Raw genomic sequence first — 15,522 nt, forward strand, 5'->3', positions numbered from 1 at the left:
AAACAAGCAGACAACAATAGACTGAAAAAGTCAGACTGCGGACTGAAAAAGTATCTATAAAGCTTCTGTAATACTGTGAATTATACCCACTCCTTTTTCTCTGAAATGCTGTTTCTTTCTCCCACTGGAATCTTTAAAATAAAATCACTGAGACTGAAAGTCTTTTGTCTATGAATATACTTCCGTCTATCTTTTGGAATGCAATGAAAAGCCTTTGCATGCTTCCCTCAGATCCTCACTTTTACCTGCTATTTGCAGTTCTTGCAAATATTATATGATTTCTTGCTCTTATTAGCAGGCCTGCACAGGCAAAAATACCCTTTTAATTATTATACTTCAAGAACTGAAATCTCTGATGCTTTGCATATCTCACACACTAATATACTCTGGTGTTAGGTTTTGGTGACAAAATGGACTGGGGTCTTGCTGTTGAACCAAGATTTTTGATTCAAACTTTACTTCATACTGACTGTCGATGTTGTAGACAGAGCAGTAGATGAACACAAATGCCAGACACATCAGTCATATCCTGAAAAGCCACTGTGCCTTTACCATCCTAAGTCAGGAGGCATTCTAGGCACAGATAGACCATTACTGCCTGATGGACCTGAACAAAATTCATTCAGTCATAGGTTTTCCAAAGAACTCAACCAATTAAGGAACAGTGACCTCTCCTTCCAACATAAAGGGCACTGTAAATAATCCGTTAAGAGAATAATCCATAAGGAAGATTCTGGACTAGCCAGACCTCGAAAGTCCCAGGTTAGTTCCAGTAAGCTGCCATGTGAATCCAAAGGTTTCCTACTGTTTCTGCAGTCAGCATTTATGTTTAAGGCTTTTAACTCTGAAAGTTTCTTCAAGAATGCTTGAGAAAGATAACTACCCATATGGCAATGAAATCCACTTAGGCTTCAGTATTTCTGAACACAAGCTGGAAGTCAGCTAAATTTAATTTTTGTAATTGTAAAGGAAAGTCCTGGTTAGAGCACACACTAATAAAATGGAGATCAGTTTGGTTAAAACACTGCAGAAATGCACTGAAATTCTTCTCTTTACCAAAGAACTTTGGTAAGTGTCCTAGTTCATGATTACACTGGGCATCATTTACATCTTCTCTTTCATGGAAGCAAAGGTAATCAGCATGTAGATTGCTAAGTACTTAATACTTTTATTGAATAAATATGTATATACATAATGTATAATACTACTATATTATACACTACTATTATATACTACAATATACATATATGCATGTATTTATTAAATTATTAATGATTTTATTTTTTAATACATACGTATGTTTTTATATCTCATAGGAAGCTCTAATTTTATGGTCTTTTTTTTTTTTTTTCTGGAGGATTCAGCCTCATCTTCTAACGATTAGGCAGCTTTGACACATGACAACATATAAATTCACTTTTTGCCAAATGATGTTTCTCACACAGATCATATTATATGAATTCTGTAAGGCAAGAGTGATTCACAGTGGTAAAGAAGCTGGCCCCATATTTTAAAAGTGTTAAAAAAATGGTTATCCAGATTTTCTGTAATTGGTCTATGTGGCACAAGATATAGTCAGGCTCACTCTTCATGTTAGCTGTCAAATACCTTAAATCTGTTGGCCAACATATTGTTTTTTAGTTTTCTTGCTGTTCAAAGTGAAAAATGAACTAAAATCTAGTTTCCATAAAGAAAAATACATATGAACAATGCAACATATGGACAATGCATACAACACATGGTCCATACAAAAAACTTATTTTTCCCCCTTTATTTGTATACAGAATTTTATGAATATTCAGACTTTTTTAAAATGATCTGATAGTGATTTGTTACTGAGCAAGAGACAGAACTCGTCTGAAGTAGACTGAAAGCTGTTTTATTTATATTGTAAGGAAGAAAACTCATCTAAGAAAATGTGATGTATATAATTTTACCATTACTCTTGCACACGGGTTGTTTAACCGGTTGTTTACATGTGCCATGTTGAGCATCAAGTCATAAAGGGAGAAGAAAACAACTATCACTTCTTTTTGGAGTTACACATCTTAAAGAAATGTGTCCTTGAACAGGAAATTACAGTAGTTTTGTTAATTCTAGGAGTCTGATCTACTTAAATAAGTACTACTGGTGAATAAACGTCTGACAAGGCTATCAAAACAGAAGCAGAGCTAACATTAACATTTACAGTAGTGTCAAGATGTTGAGTCTACCTGTCAGATGGTAGTCTTGGCTAAGATAGATGCTTAAAACAAATTTACTTGTCTCCAGCCCTTCTTTGGGGGAGCAAAATAATGTACTCATGAGCCAAGAATAGCCTATCCCATACAATATCATACCTCACATTTTATTTCAGTGATCAAGAGAGAGCTAACTACACTTTTGTTATAAAACAATTTCACTGTTAGCTCTGAAATATTTTTTTTCAGCACAAATCCTCCCTTTCAGAAATCAAGTGTTCAGAAAATATTTACAGGAAAAAAAAAAAATCCAGATTTCGGAGTATTGTCATTACAATTTACAGAATAATTCCACTGAAAAACTGCCTTTGGTTCTCAGGAGGCATAACTTTGACCCAGCCTTGTCCCTTTCTTCATAAAGATGGTTGATGGTTTTACTTAGCAATGTTATGTACATACTGCAAGCTTACTTGTAAAAATATTGTTGGGAAATTGGTATTAGTCATACTGGTAACAGATTCAGGAAGAAAGTCTTCTTCCTTTAAGAAATGCTATTTCACATATAGAGCTAAATTCAGAGATTATTAGAAGAGAATTGCTCAATTCTGAAGTATTTAAACAGCTGGAATTCAGGCCACAAATATATCACGTGTTCAGAGGCTTGTATTTGACCTATTATATATGTAGATTAAACCTTTTAAACTTACGTAGGTTGTCCAAAATTTAAGATTTTCTTCACAGAAAACCACTGTCTAATATATTCATTTTCCAGGTCTGCCAACAGACTGAACAGAATAAAGTTATAAATCTCATTACTATATTAAATCTAAAACCTTATTATGTACACTGAACACTTAAGTTCTAAACCCAGAAAATTTGGCTGTTTTTGTACAAAACTAATCAGCACAATGAAGTAGAATATAGAACACAGAACAGGGTGGATCTTCTAAACAGGAATAATTCATTGTACAGTCGCAATGCAGACCAACAGCAACTTAAAAATAAAATATATAAACATTTCATGAGAACTTTTCCATGCATCTTGAAAGCCTGTAAGATCTGAACAACTCTTTGTTGACCACATTTTCTTTTAAATCCATGAAAATGCTGCAGCAGAATTATAATGAGAGATCAGTTATTTTCAAACACCTTATGAATTTCACTAAAGGGCGGTACAAGAAAAACAAAACAAATTCTGCTTGCAGCTTTTGTCTCATTGGTTTCAGATTTAAACATCGAGCCTATTTGTTAAGCTTTTGAAGGGCCTTGTAACAGGGAAGCAAGTTTAAAAAAATAAAAATACAGAGGTTTCTTTGAAAAGAAGTGTCGTAATATAAGATGACCTTGCTCTAATATTCTGCATTTCGAACATTAATAAGGTTAATATTAGTAACGGTATAGGAAGAATAATAATTTAATAGTATTGAAAATCTTTAATAATTATTGTGTATCACGAATCCGAGTTAAAGCCTTTGTAAGAGAAAAAGTAATCTAAAGAGAAATGTGTACTTACTTACTGAATTACTAGTGCCCCAGCAAATTACTGTGGATATCCAGGCAATCATTCACCTGCTGCCATTAAACTAAAAAAGAACAGTTACCTTGGCAACCACAGTCTCTCATATTACTGTGTTATTTCCAAGACAAAAGTCAAAAAGAAAAAATCTCCAGAAAATCTTCAGATTAGGTTGCTGAGGCCATGCAAATTTTACATTTTCATTGGCAATGTCCTTAAAGACCTCATGGCCAACTTATAAATGAGGCTATCCTAATTTTCAATTACATATAAAATTAATGCATTTTCATAGTATTAAATGAAATGACATCTAGGCATATTCTCCATCTTTGTTAATATATGTAGGGAGGATTTTGTTTCCTTAGCAGTAAAAATATACAATTAAACCATGCATTAGATACCCAAAACATTCCATAGACAAGGGAAGAAGAGAAGGAGATTGGTGACAGCAGAATGTGTGCCGTTCACACTCTGGAGTGTCCCTGGGACCAAAGATGCTGTTGGCATTATTCAGACATAAGCAGAAGAGTCACTTCTTTGCCTGCCCTGTAGCTACAGGGTCTCCCAGTGCATTTTCCTAGCTGGAAACCAAAGCCTAACCAAGCTCTGCCCTTCCTGCAGCCAGCACTTTCCTGATGTGTTCCCAGGTGTGTACAGGGAGCCTCGGCCAGCTCATAATTCTCCTACCCGCTGCTCCCTGCTGTGCTCACATCCCACTTACCTACAGCAACCAGATCACGTAACAGCTTTCAGATCACATTAGAGCATTCTAGCTCTTTTGCACAACAAGTGTTTGGAGACAGGGCAATAATACTCTCAGACATACATTTGTAGGCACTTATATGAAAATTTCCACTTTCTCAACTATACACACCATTTTTGACAGAAGCCATTTTAGCATATGCACTTGAAATACAGAAATGAGTTGAAGTACTTGTGCTTCTAAAATGAGCGGGGAAAAGACTAGTCTGAACTCAAATACCTTGGCTTAATATTTTTTTCCTGATACATTTACAGACGTTTTTCTATCACTATCTACATGACCAGATATAATGTTTGAAACATAATCCCAACTCCAGTTAGCTCGAATCATTTAAGCTCCTTTTCCCTGATTGTAGCAGAGTAATGCCTCTCAAATTTAATTTACATGAGGAAAAACTATTTAATCAGGTTCCCCTGAAGATTCTATAGTAACACCATATTTTATCAAAAATAGATGGTTACTACATATTTTACAGTTTCTACAGAGTTGTATAGAATGTACTACAGGATACTGACTGTCACCATCTACTGACTGCATCATACATACATATCACATCAGCTGAGAACTGCTGAGATTTTTAGGAGTTTTATGAAATATATTTGTTTTATCACTAATTTACTTTTCCCAAGGAAGAATAAAATAGTTTTTATAGCGTCTGACAGAAAATTAAGAAACTGTGAAGCTCATTTTAAAACCAAAAATTTAAAACCAATTAACAACAACAACAAAAAATTAAATTTATGCAATGGGGAACCTCTTACTTCTGCCACTGTTGCTATGTACATTATGTATTATATTGTAACACTCATATCCAGAAGCCTAATTAGAATTTCCAATCCAATCTTGTCAGAGGTTAAAAAATTAATTTAAATAAGGTCCTAAAACATATGGGGAACAGCTGCTGCTTCCATTTCTACATAAATAAATGTGTTTATACATTGACCTTTTTAAAGAGAAAAAGAGGGGAAAAATACCTGCATGAAGTTTTACAGGTACAGGTTATTTAGCAATGAATTGTTTAGACAATGAGAATGTGGTATATCAAGAATTATACTACAGGATACAAAGTTATCTAGACAAATTTTTGTATAGTCATTCTTCCACTGAATGTCACTGATTTCCCATTTGTTGACAACACAGAAAATAGCTTTCGTACCTATCGATGTTTTCAGCTGAGACAACTGAATTGTTATCAGATGGGCATGACTTGGAACACATTTTCTGTTTAAGGTTTTTGGATGCACTTCGCACATGAAAGCTCTTCAGTAATTGTGGCTGTGGACCTACTCATTTCACAGGTTACATGGGTACTATTAAGTTATTTCATCCCAATGTTTTCCTAGAGCTAATGAAAATATTACCTGAAACAATTTAAATTATTCTTAAAATAAATAAGTAAATAGATAAAAGAAAAGAAACCCCTAATCTCCCTCTACCCTTTCACCATACAAATGGTTAGAAGCAAAACTAGTAGGTGAATTTGAATGGTTTTGTTTTGGTTTAGACACCATATTTTCCTTCTTGCATACGTACACGGTTTAGATTTAGAGAACTTTAGATCTACAGATTTAAACTATTATTTTCCACTTACACAGTGTAACAACAACCTAAGGTTCTTTGAAATCATACATAACCTGCAGTAAAGTTTCTCTTAATTTCCTAATTGACCATTGCACTGTGCCTCACATTCTCATTATCTGACCACCACACTGCATGTTAAATAGAGTCAGAAACAAAATTTTTCAGGAAACTCTTACAAGTCATTCTAGCATTAATTTTTAGGATCTTATCTAAATGTCAGAAATGTAACAGTTTTTATTATTATTGCTTATTTGAAATAGGAAAACAGTTACTGACCTACTTTTTGTACATGCAAAATTTAAGATTTTGCTCTTTTCCTGACTTTAGCCTTGTTCTACTTTATATAAATAACACTGCTCAAAATATTGTGTTTTTATTCAGAAAAGAACTCTTCATTATCTTTGTTATTTTTTATTGTCAGTGCTGTTTTTGTATTGGTTTGTTTTCTTCTTCTACTCTGTGGATAAAGAAATTTATGATTCATACCACTGCATGACGTGAATGGGAGGGAAACTCTTAGTGTAATTACATACTACTTTTATTATTACTCTTACACTGGTTGTATTCTTTTGTTTTCATTAGGTAAGCCACTGGAAATAGCAGCCACCCTGTTTTACAATGCTGCCACCCAGTAACGTAGATCGGAGTCCTGGGAGTCCCCTATCCAACTTGGTGAGACATGAAACAAAAAAATTTATAGTCAGTGAACAAAAATAATCTCTAGTTTCTCTCTACAGTATTATTTCTCATCCTATAGCCTTGTTTTTTGGTGTGGTGATAGAGTTTAGTATCTCTTTTACTGTCCTGTCAGTCTTTGCTGGAGCCTTAGTGTACTAGCAGCTAGCCCTGGAAACCAAGCCATAATGAAGTGAGGTCAAAAGCAAATTTTTGTTGTTGTTGTTTGAATTTTCTAAGAATGTTCTTCATGTGACAAAGTAGGAAGATCAAGAACTTTTCACTACTTGTAAGAGCGGAGATATAGTTGACATTTTCATTAACATATTATTTCCATGTTACTTCTATTTGCTAGGGGCATATCACAGCTCATATTCATACTTTTACTCAGAACTGTATATTATCAATATTTCACTAATTTCTAGTTGCACAATCCTCCTAACTCCTAACTCCAGAAGCATATTCCTCAAGTATAGACAGAAATTCAGACAAAGAGAATTACCCTCACAAAAAAAAATAAATTAGGCATGTGAATTAAATTTTGTATATTTTATATCTTTCTATATTTTTAGATGAAAGAGGACTGCTTATTTCCATACCAAATTTAGATTACTGATCTGACCAATTTCACAGGGTGTTTTAAACACATTATTTTATTTTTTATATTTTTACAGTTTGTGCTTTGGCTTCCTTTAAAAGAATGCACCTACTTCTTGCTTTTGAAATAAATGAAGAACCTTGTGCACAGGAGTATCAAGTAATTTAGTTTATCCAAAACACCACAGTTCTATAACAGACAGACTGTGGATTCGCACCGATGAGAGAATAATAGAGGAATCTTGCCTTTAATACTACTTTTCACCTACAGCTGTCTAACATTTCATGTGCATTAGCATTGTTACAGCTATTTTACAGGCAGTTAACTACAGCACAGGGAGATGAAGCACCTCTTTCATTACTTTAGCTGAATGACAGAGCAGTGAAGAGAACCCAGATACCCCCCCCTTATTCCAGTCTGATACATTGCTAAGCCATATACTTCGCTGATTGGAATATTATTAGAAGTGCCTTTTCACGCAATCACTGATGACAGAGGATTCAAAATCAAATCAAAAGTCATTATATAGAAGTTATACCACAGAACTCAATTTTAACTTCATTAAAGTAAAAAAATACCTGACAACTGGAACCATCCACTCTGATGTGTTTCAGCTTCAGAAAATGCACGAAATAATTGGAAACCCAACCTTAGGACTGCTGCTACATTAATGCAGTTAATGAGGGATAAATTATCTGGTACTCACATAGTTAAAAACACTGAAATGCAAGACTGCAGAATTAAAAAGTATGCAATAATTCATGAAATTAACTAAAATGTGAGTGTTGAAGACTGAAAGAGCATCATTAAGAGTACATGGAACCTCCAGCAGCATTCAGTCCTGAATACTTTCAAGAAATTCTGAAGTGATTTTAGCAAGCAATGACACATGTAGCACCTATATTTAGTAAGTTTTCATCAGCTGGTACCAAATTCTACCAATTTATGTTATTTATAAAACTGATCAAACTCAGCATACATTTCACAGCATACTTATCCTAAAGCCCACAATCGACCTCTGCTGTGGCATTTATTTTTATTCCTAAATCATGTAACTTTGACTCTGCAATTCCCATCTAAATAGCTTATGTCAAAGGCTTCAGAATATGACTTTCATAAAGCAAAACAATGTTTATTATGCAGTAAACAGCAAAGTTACCAGGTTCAGGTGATATAACTTTCCTTTTCCATGTTTGATCTCCTAAACTATCACATTCCTTACAAGCTTCAGATAAACTATGTTTGTTAGTGGTCATCTCTTGTAAAGGAAAAAAAAAAAGTAAGCTATCTGCCCTTTCTTTATGTATTTTCTTTGATAGCTTTGTGTGTTCTCCTTAAATAGCATTGTCCTATCAAGTAGTTCACAGGTTTGGTGGTAGCAGTGCTTCAACATTGTCAACAGAAAAAAAAAAAAAAAGAAAAAAAAAAGCTGTCTTTCCCTATAGAAGTTAGCCATTTCTGGATAAACATATTAATTTAAATTAGAACTGTTTTAAACTTCAGCCAGTTTTACAACATGCTCTGATTTTACTCTCTTATGTAGGGATTTGTGTTACGATTCTGACGTCACAACTCATAATCAGAACATGTATCTAAGCTGAAGAAAAGTATACTTCCAAACCAGAAACAAAATTATGAATATTTTTGACTGGTTTGAAAGAAGTTTATTGTTTTCAGGCTATTTGAAGCTTTAAGAAAAATATCATTGCTCCAATTTCCTATTAATCTAATTTATATAAATACTTCTGATATTTGATGCACTATGTTTCCTCTCCAAATTCTTTTTGTTTCCATCTCACATGCTCTTCACAATATTTATTGTTGTACAGCTTATATTCTGCAGAAAGTCATGTGACATAATTAAGTGGATCTCCTGTCAAGAACAAAGGGCTTACTCTAAATTTGACAGTTTTCAGAAACTTGGAAAATATTCCTGTAGGAAAAATATAAGATAGTTATTTCTCTTACTGAGATCATTCAAAAATTAGAAACTTTTCCACTGAAGTGTTAAACTGTTTCTTCTCTTATGCAACACTTGAAGTCACAATTCTTTGTATAAGACTGGAACCATTTCCACAGCAGACAAAATTAGGATATCACAAAGTTGTAGGTTTTTGTGAATAACAAAGCTGTCAATTTGACCTCCTGCAGTGCTGTTCTCATTTTAATATTTCTGATAATACAAAAGAGAAAAAAAAAATCAAAGCCGGTTCCTACATCATATTGCATAGATGGGATCAAAGGAAATTTCCAGGTTTCTAACACTAACACTGTTAACTGAGTTAGTATCACTAGGCTCATTGCAGATCAACTGAGAATTTTCTTACCCGCACTAATGAACCTGGGTTCTCTACAGATCTAAGATATTTGAGAACTCTACCACTAGTTCTGATTTATTCTGATTGTGCACTAGCCTAATACGATTCTCACTCAAGTTTAAAACATAAGGAAAAACTGGTGTCACTGAGGAAAGAACAAAATACAATAGTCATTTTTTATTTTCTTTTTAAGATAATATTTTAATTTTTCAAGCAAGAAAAAGCCAATATGTATTAGGACTAATATCGCATGACCTTTAAAGCTAATGTATCATGGAAAAAAAAATTAAACTTTGAACCAGCACCTAGCTCATTTCCTTTGATTCCTAAATCTTCTGCAGCAATACGGTCATTTTTATGAATGTAAGAAATATGAAGTGTTGTTTGTTTTCTTTTATCACTAATTATTTCTATTGTCCTACAGATCCAGAACTTTTTCCTGGATTCTTAAGATAAAGCTTGATTCTCACAGGTGAATCTTTATTCAGGATTTTATCAAAATCTAACCAGATTTCATCCTAAATTGTTCTGGAATAATCACTTAACGTTCAAAATGAAAACAGCAGCAGCTACAAGTTACCTTGTAGTAACTTCTTTCAACGCTAAACCTAAAATCAAATTGTTCATATGAACAATCCCTCCATTATTCCTTGGAAAAATACTTGTGGTCTTATGCCTTATTCTGTGCATCATTATCACAGTTCTGCACCATGGAAACATTAACAACCATCAGTAGAAGGAAAGATGGCAACTGATATTAAAATCTGCCATTAAGAACAATGTTTCAAAACAGATTGCAGCACTCAGATTGTGCCTGATTGTTCTAGCAATTTTCAGTAATTGGTTAATAATGTCCCCATTTTCACTGCACAGGATTAGAAAACAGAGAGGTTGTCCTGTTCTCCATTTTGGCTCTTTGAGAAATTACTGCTCATCAGAATGCTGAACCTGTTTTAATTGCTTTAATGCAAGAAAAAGAAGCATCCCTACAAAATTATTCCTCTTTGCCCCATGCATTTCAGCTGTGCATCTGTAACACTGGAATCCCAAAATGTTTCCTCGTATCGCAGTCTAGCAGAAGCAAAAATGCACCATTAATCATTTTCTGTGTATTTTTCAAAATACATGTTTTTTCAAGCTGCTGTTGGAACAAGGCGTTCTCAAAAGCAATTTAGTTTACAAAATACAGTGCTTTTCCTCACTTCGTGTCTCCTTTCTATGTTTTCTTAAAATGAGGTATTATATAGAAAGGATGCCAAGATGTTGGCAACATAGCATACTGTTGTGTGTCTACACAGCACTCAGAAGAATATTCTATGAAGCATATGCAGTCTGGGGAACATTGTGTGATTCAACCCCCCATAAATCCAAGTGCCAATTAGTACATTGTTTCTGCAACATGGTGTAAGGATTTCCACTTTTCCCCCACTTTTTCACTGCTATGGTGCTTATGTATGATACATAACATAACAGTAAGTGTATATACTGCATAACACATATAATTTTCCCAGCACTGTGAAGAGGAGCAGTACAAAAAAAATGCTGAAACACAACTGTTGGGACAACCAACTGAAAGTCTTCAAGACCATCTAGGAAAGCCATTAATCCAAGAGTTGTTACATTGTAGTTACTATGCAATAAAATACTTTACTACACCATTCAAACAAACCTATTGATTGAACACTACCACGTCAGCTTATTATGGTTGCCCCCATTGCCATAACTTTTTTTTTTCTTAAGAATAAAATAAAATTAAAACAAGCACACACACACACAAAAAAAAAAAAAACCACACACACCACAGTTAGGCCCGCTGTGCCTCAGTCTCCCTTTCCAGTGACTACTTTTATCACCTACTGTCCAATGCTCAAAGCAGTGAGAGAGTACATGATTCACCTCAAGCAAGCACTCCAAGTTAGAGCCATAGACTTCCCCACCACCTGCTGCTCTCCTCCTGACCCTATACACACTGCACTCGTTTTTTGCACAGTTTAAGTGGAGAGTGTCTCAGCTCCATTTAGGGCACAGAATTACAGCTATCCTCCAGAAAGCAGGGGTAATTTTTTTTTTTTCATTAACAGATTAACAGATAGGAAGTCTGTACAAACCATGCAGTTAACACCCTTTCCAAAGAATAGCCAGAGGTGTATCCATGATGTGCAAAAGTGAAGAGCCCAGCCCAGGTCTGGGGATTCTGTGCTGCTGGACACTAAAACTTCTAAGCACCAAAACAGCTAACTAAATTCTTACGAAACTGAAAAGCTCTTGTTTCTCTCACTTTAACTCTATGTGAAGCTCTAGTCAGAATTCAGTTAAACTTAAGCTTAAAATGTGTCCAACACACAAAAGCCATTGCCAGCAAGTAATGGAGTCTAGTGCTTTTAATTTCAATCAAAGCAGAAAAAGTTTCACAAAGAAATACTTAATTCAGAAGTACCCTAGTTTAGGAATCTGCAAGCTTATTTTATTATAATCAATTCTTCTTGAAAAGACTGCTCAGGGTTAAAAAGCTTATTTGCAATCTTTTCTGCAATATGGTTCTATTTATTTAAGTGCCATAGGTAGAATCCATCTGCAGCCTTAGTATTTAACTATAAGTGGATGATATTTATTCAGCTAGTACATTTTTTCTGACATTTATATTACCTCAAAGGACAACACCGCTTTTGGAAATTCTATTTCAGATTGAGCTAATTGAACTTTTGAAGGCATGGTAATCTTGTCATGAATCAGCAGGGTTGGTTATGACTTTGAAGGGGTAACGTATCATAGAAATTAATTTTTTTTTCAGCCTCGGTGAAAAGGAATCAAGTTGCATAAGAAAATAAATTAACTTTAGATGAGCCAGACCCCTTGAGGTACATTCTCTAAAAACACCACTCTGCACACACACATACTTTGAAGACAGCCTTTTTTTTTTTTTTGATGGCAAGACTAAAGCTATTCTAGGCTTACGTTTATTGCTTTTATTGAATATCTCAGTCTAAAAATGAAAGTATTTGACAAACAGGTGCCAAGACCTTTAACCATGATACCATGACTAGCTTTCTGTATGTGCTTGGATGCCTAGAAAACTTTTACCGAAGGCAAGTTAGCACCAGAATTTGAGCAGTAATTAGTCAGGCACACCACCCCATAGCTGGGACCTGAGTCCTTTGGAGAAAGTATGCTATTCCTTTGTATACAAACTGGTTACACAAAATTAAACTTTCCATGGCACGCAAAGGTTAATATACTAAGTTAGACCATGTAACATTCAGAGAATAGGAATGTAATTTATGTTCTATAGGGATAGACTACTTAAAACCTACTTGGGATCAAATACAAATGTCTGCAAGGAATAAACCCTTATTCCCTCGTATTTCAAGGAGAACTGGTCAAAGCCCAAATATTAAGAAGTAAGTTAAAATTCTCACTTTATGGGTCAACCTGAAATATTGTCTATTTGCTAGAGATGTAAGCATTATTAAAAGTAAGTGGTGTATTTTCATTCAAAGGAAGACATTTTGTGTAAAAGAATCTGAAAGTTATCACCAGGGACGATTCTCTGGAAAACAGACAGTCTGAAAACAATTACTGTACAAAAAATGAAAGAACCTTAAAATGCATCTCAGTTTGAGGAGACAAATTTGTATTATATCCTATTTACTAGCATGTAAGCTAAAGCTGGGGTATTTCTAATAATTCACATTTAAATAGCAAGCATGAACTTTTCTGATACAAGCTTTTAATGTAAGCCTACAAAAAGATGACACGTCAGTATGTCCTCATCACAAAGGGTCATCACTCAGAAATTAGCATGCTTCTATAAGATATACTTGACTCAATATTAGTCATTTCCTTAGAACTAAGCTGAAGAGACAATACTATTGAAGATCTCTAGCCACATCTCTTATTGCCTTATAGCCCCTTTTGCAAGGGGAATATTAAAAAAGGAAAAACACTGAGAAAGTGAATTTTCCTTATTTGTCTTAAAACAATTTTTCTGCGGTATACGCTTTCTAAATGAAACATCAGTGTGTCTCCACTACACTGGCAGTGCAGCATGCATAAGCAGAATTCTGCTTGGTGCATCCCTGTGCTAGCAGGAAGCATATGGGACAAGTCTTATGCACCATGTCAGAGGGCAATGTGTCATCAGCCACAGCTCATTACCAGTTATACCAGGGAATGATGGAGAGAACGAATGAAGCAAAACGATGACTGATGCCAAACAGATAATTAACCAACCAAAAATAATACCAGCTTATGACAAGCACCTAAGAGGGGGAGATGCCTGAGATAATAGCAACATAGTCCATTAAATCGTCTCACCGCAGCTTTCAGCAAAAAGTGCCTATAGGTCTCCTGGGACTGTTACTTAATGTGAAGGCAGTGCCAGCATCTTTGCACCCTTTTGCACCATGTTTAATTACAACCTAGACCATCTGCCCATAGAGAAACAAGTATTGAAAATATGTTGTTCTTTTCACCTTTCCTTTTTCTTCTTTCTGGATTTAGCGAATGTAGATATAGAACAGGACAGGACAGTTGGTAGGGACCTTCAAAGATCATCTAGTCCAACTGAATATGTACAAGACCAGACTTGAACAACAAATGTGTTGGCGACCTACTGGTGCCTGTTACATTAACAGTAACAAGAAATGACTGTAGTTACAGCAAAACATTTTGCCTGATCGTCAAGATACATAATTAATTTGAGGAATAATCAAGACTCAGTTGTCTTTCATTAAATAGCAACAGTTTCTCTCAATGATCTTTTTCTTTGTTGTTTTCTCATTTCTTCAAGAGACATCCTATTGGGAAAAGTTATTTTTGAGCAGACAACAATGGACCTTAACAACAAAGCTAGTATATGCTATTCGCTCTAGCATACAGTCACAGTACTCTCCATTTAGCCATACATGTCTCACTCTCAGAAAAGTAAAGGAAGCTGAGCACCTCACAGTTCTGAAGAGCACAGTGCAAAGTTTTCTGACATTCTCATAGGCCTGTCTCACACCTAGCACTCCAATATCAAGATGTCTTTCATCAGTTCATTAAAGGACTAAATTAAGATAGATTGATTCTCTCATCCTGCCTTCAGAGGAAAAAATATGCACAGTCAAGTGCTATATTAAAGTAAACTCTGTGCAGTTATACATATATATATTTCTATTAACATAAATATTTTGGGTTTTGCTATCTTATAGTAATTCACACTTCGCCAGTTTCATTTCATGATTGTCAAATTGCATGCCTACAATAAAGCATTAGGACTTTACAGCTTGCAGAGATTAAAAAACAAAAACAGTACAGATGGTTTCCAAGTACGTTTAGTCTCATGTTTTCTAAAGCAAAATGAAATAGAGAAGTCTACTTATAAATTAAGCACATAGAGAACATATCTAATTTACATCTAATTATTTTGCTTAGTTTTCTCTTAAATGACTGTTCTATTTTATAGCTAGAAATCCACTTTAATGTCATACATAAGTGTCCATTTATTTAGTGGACACATTACTAGAGATGAAAGACAATATTCTCTGTTGTTTTATACCTCAGCCATTCATGAGAAGCTTCCACAACAGATATGTCAAGCTCAGACTAGGAGTGTATTAACCAGAAGGTTACTGACAAGAACTTTGGGGAAGTGAGAAGACCCAAATATTTTATAAAATTTAAGTAAAATGTATCATGCAACACTCCATCTGATCAACTAAAAGATAGTGTCCTGAAGTTATCATAATGCAAATAAAGTAAAAATAAATAAATAAATAAATAAATAAATAAAAAGTCAATACAATGGACAGAGCAAAACATAACACACAAATAATAAAATCAAAACGGGAGGCTGGATGCAAACAGACATCAAATTTGCAACTTAAGAAATCTTATCTTCAAATCTTATC

The sequence above is a fragment of the Anser brachyrhynchus genome, assembly GCF_964034855.1.
Source record: "Anser brachyrhynchus genome assembly, chromosome: 4".
NCBI lineage: Eukaryota > Metazoa > Chordata > Aves > Anseriformes > Anatidae > Anser > Anser brachyrhynchus.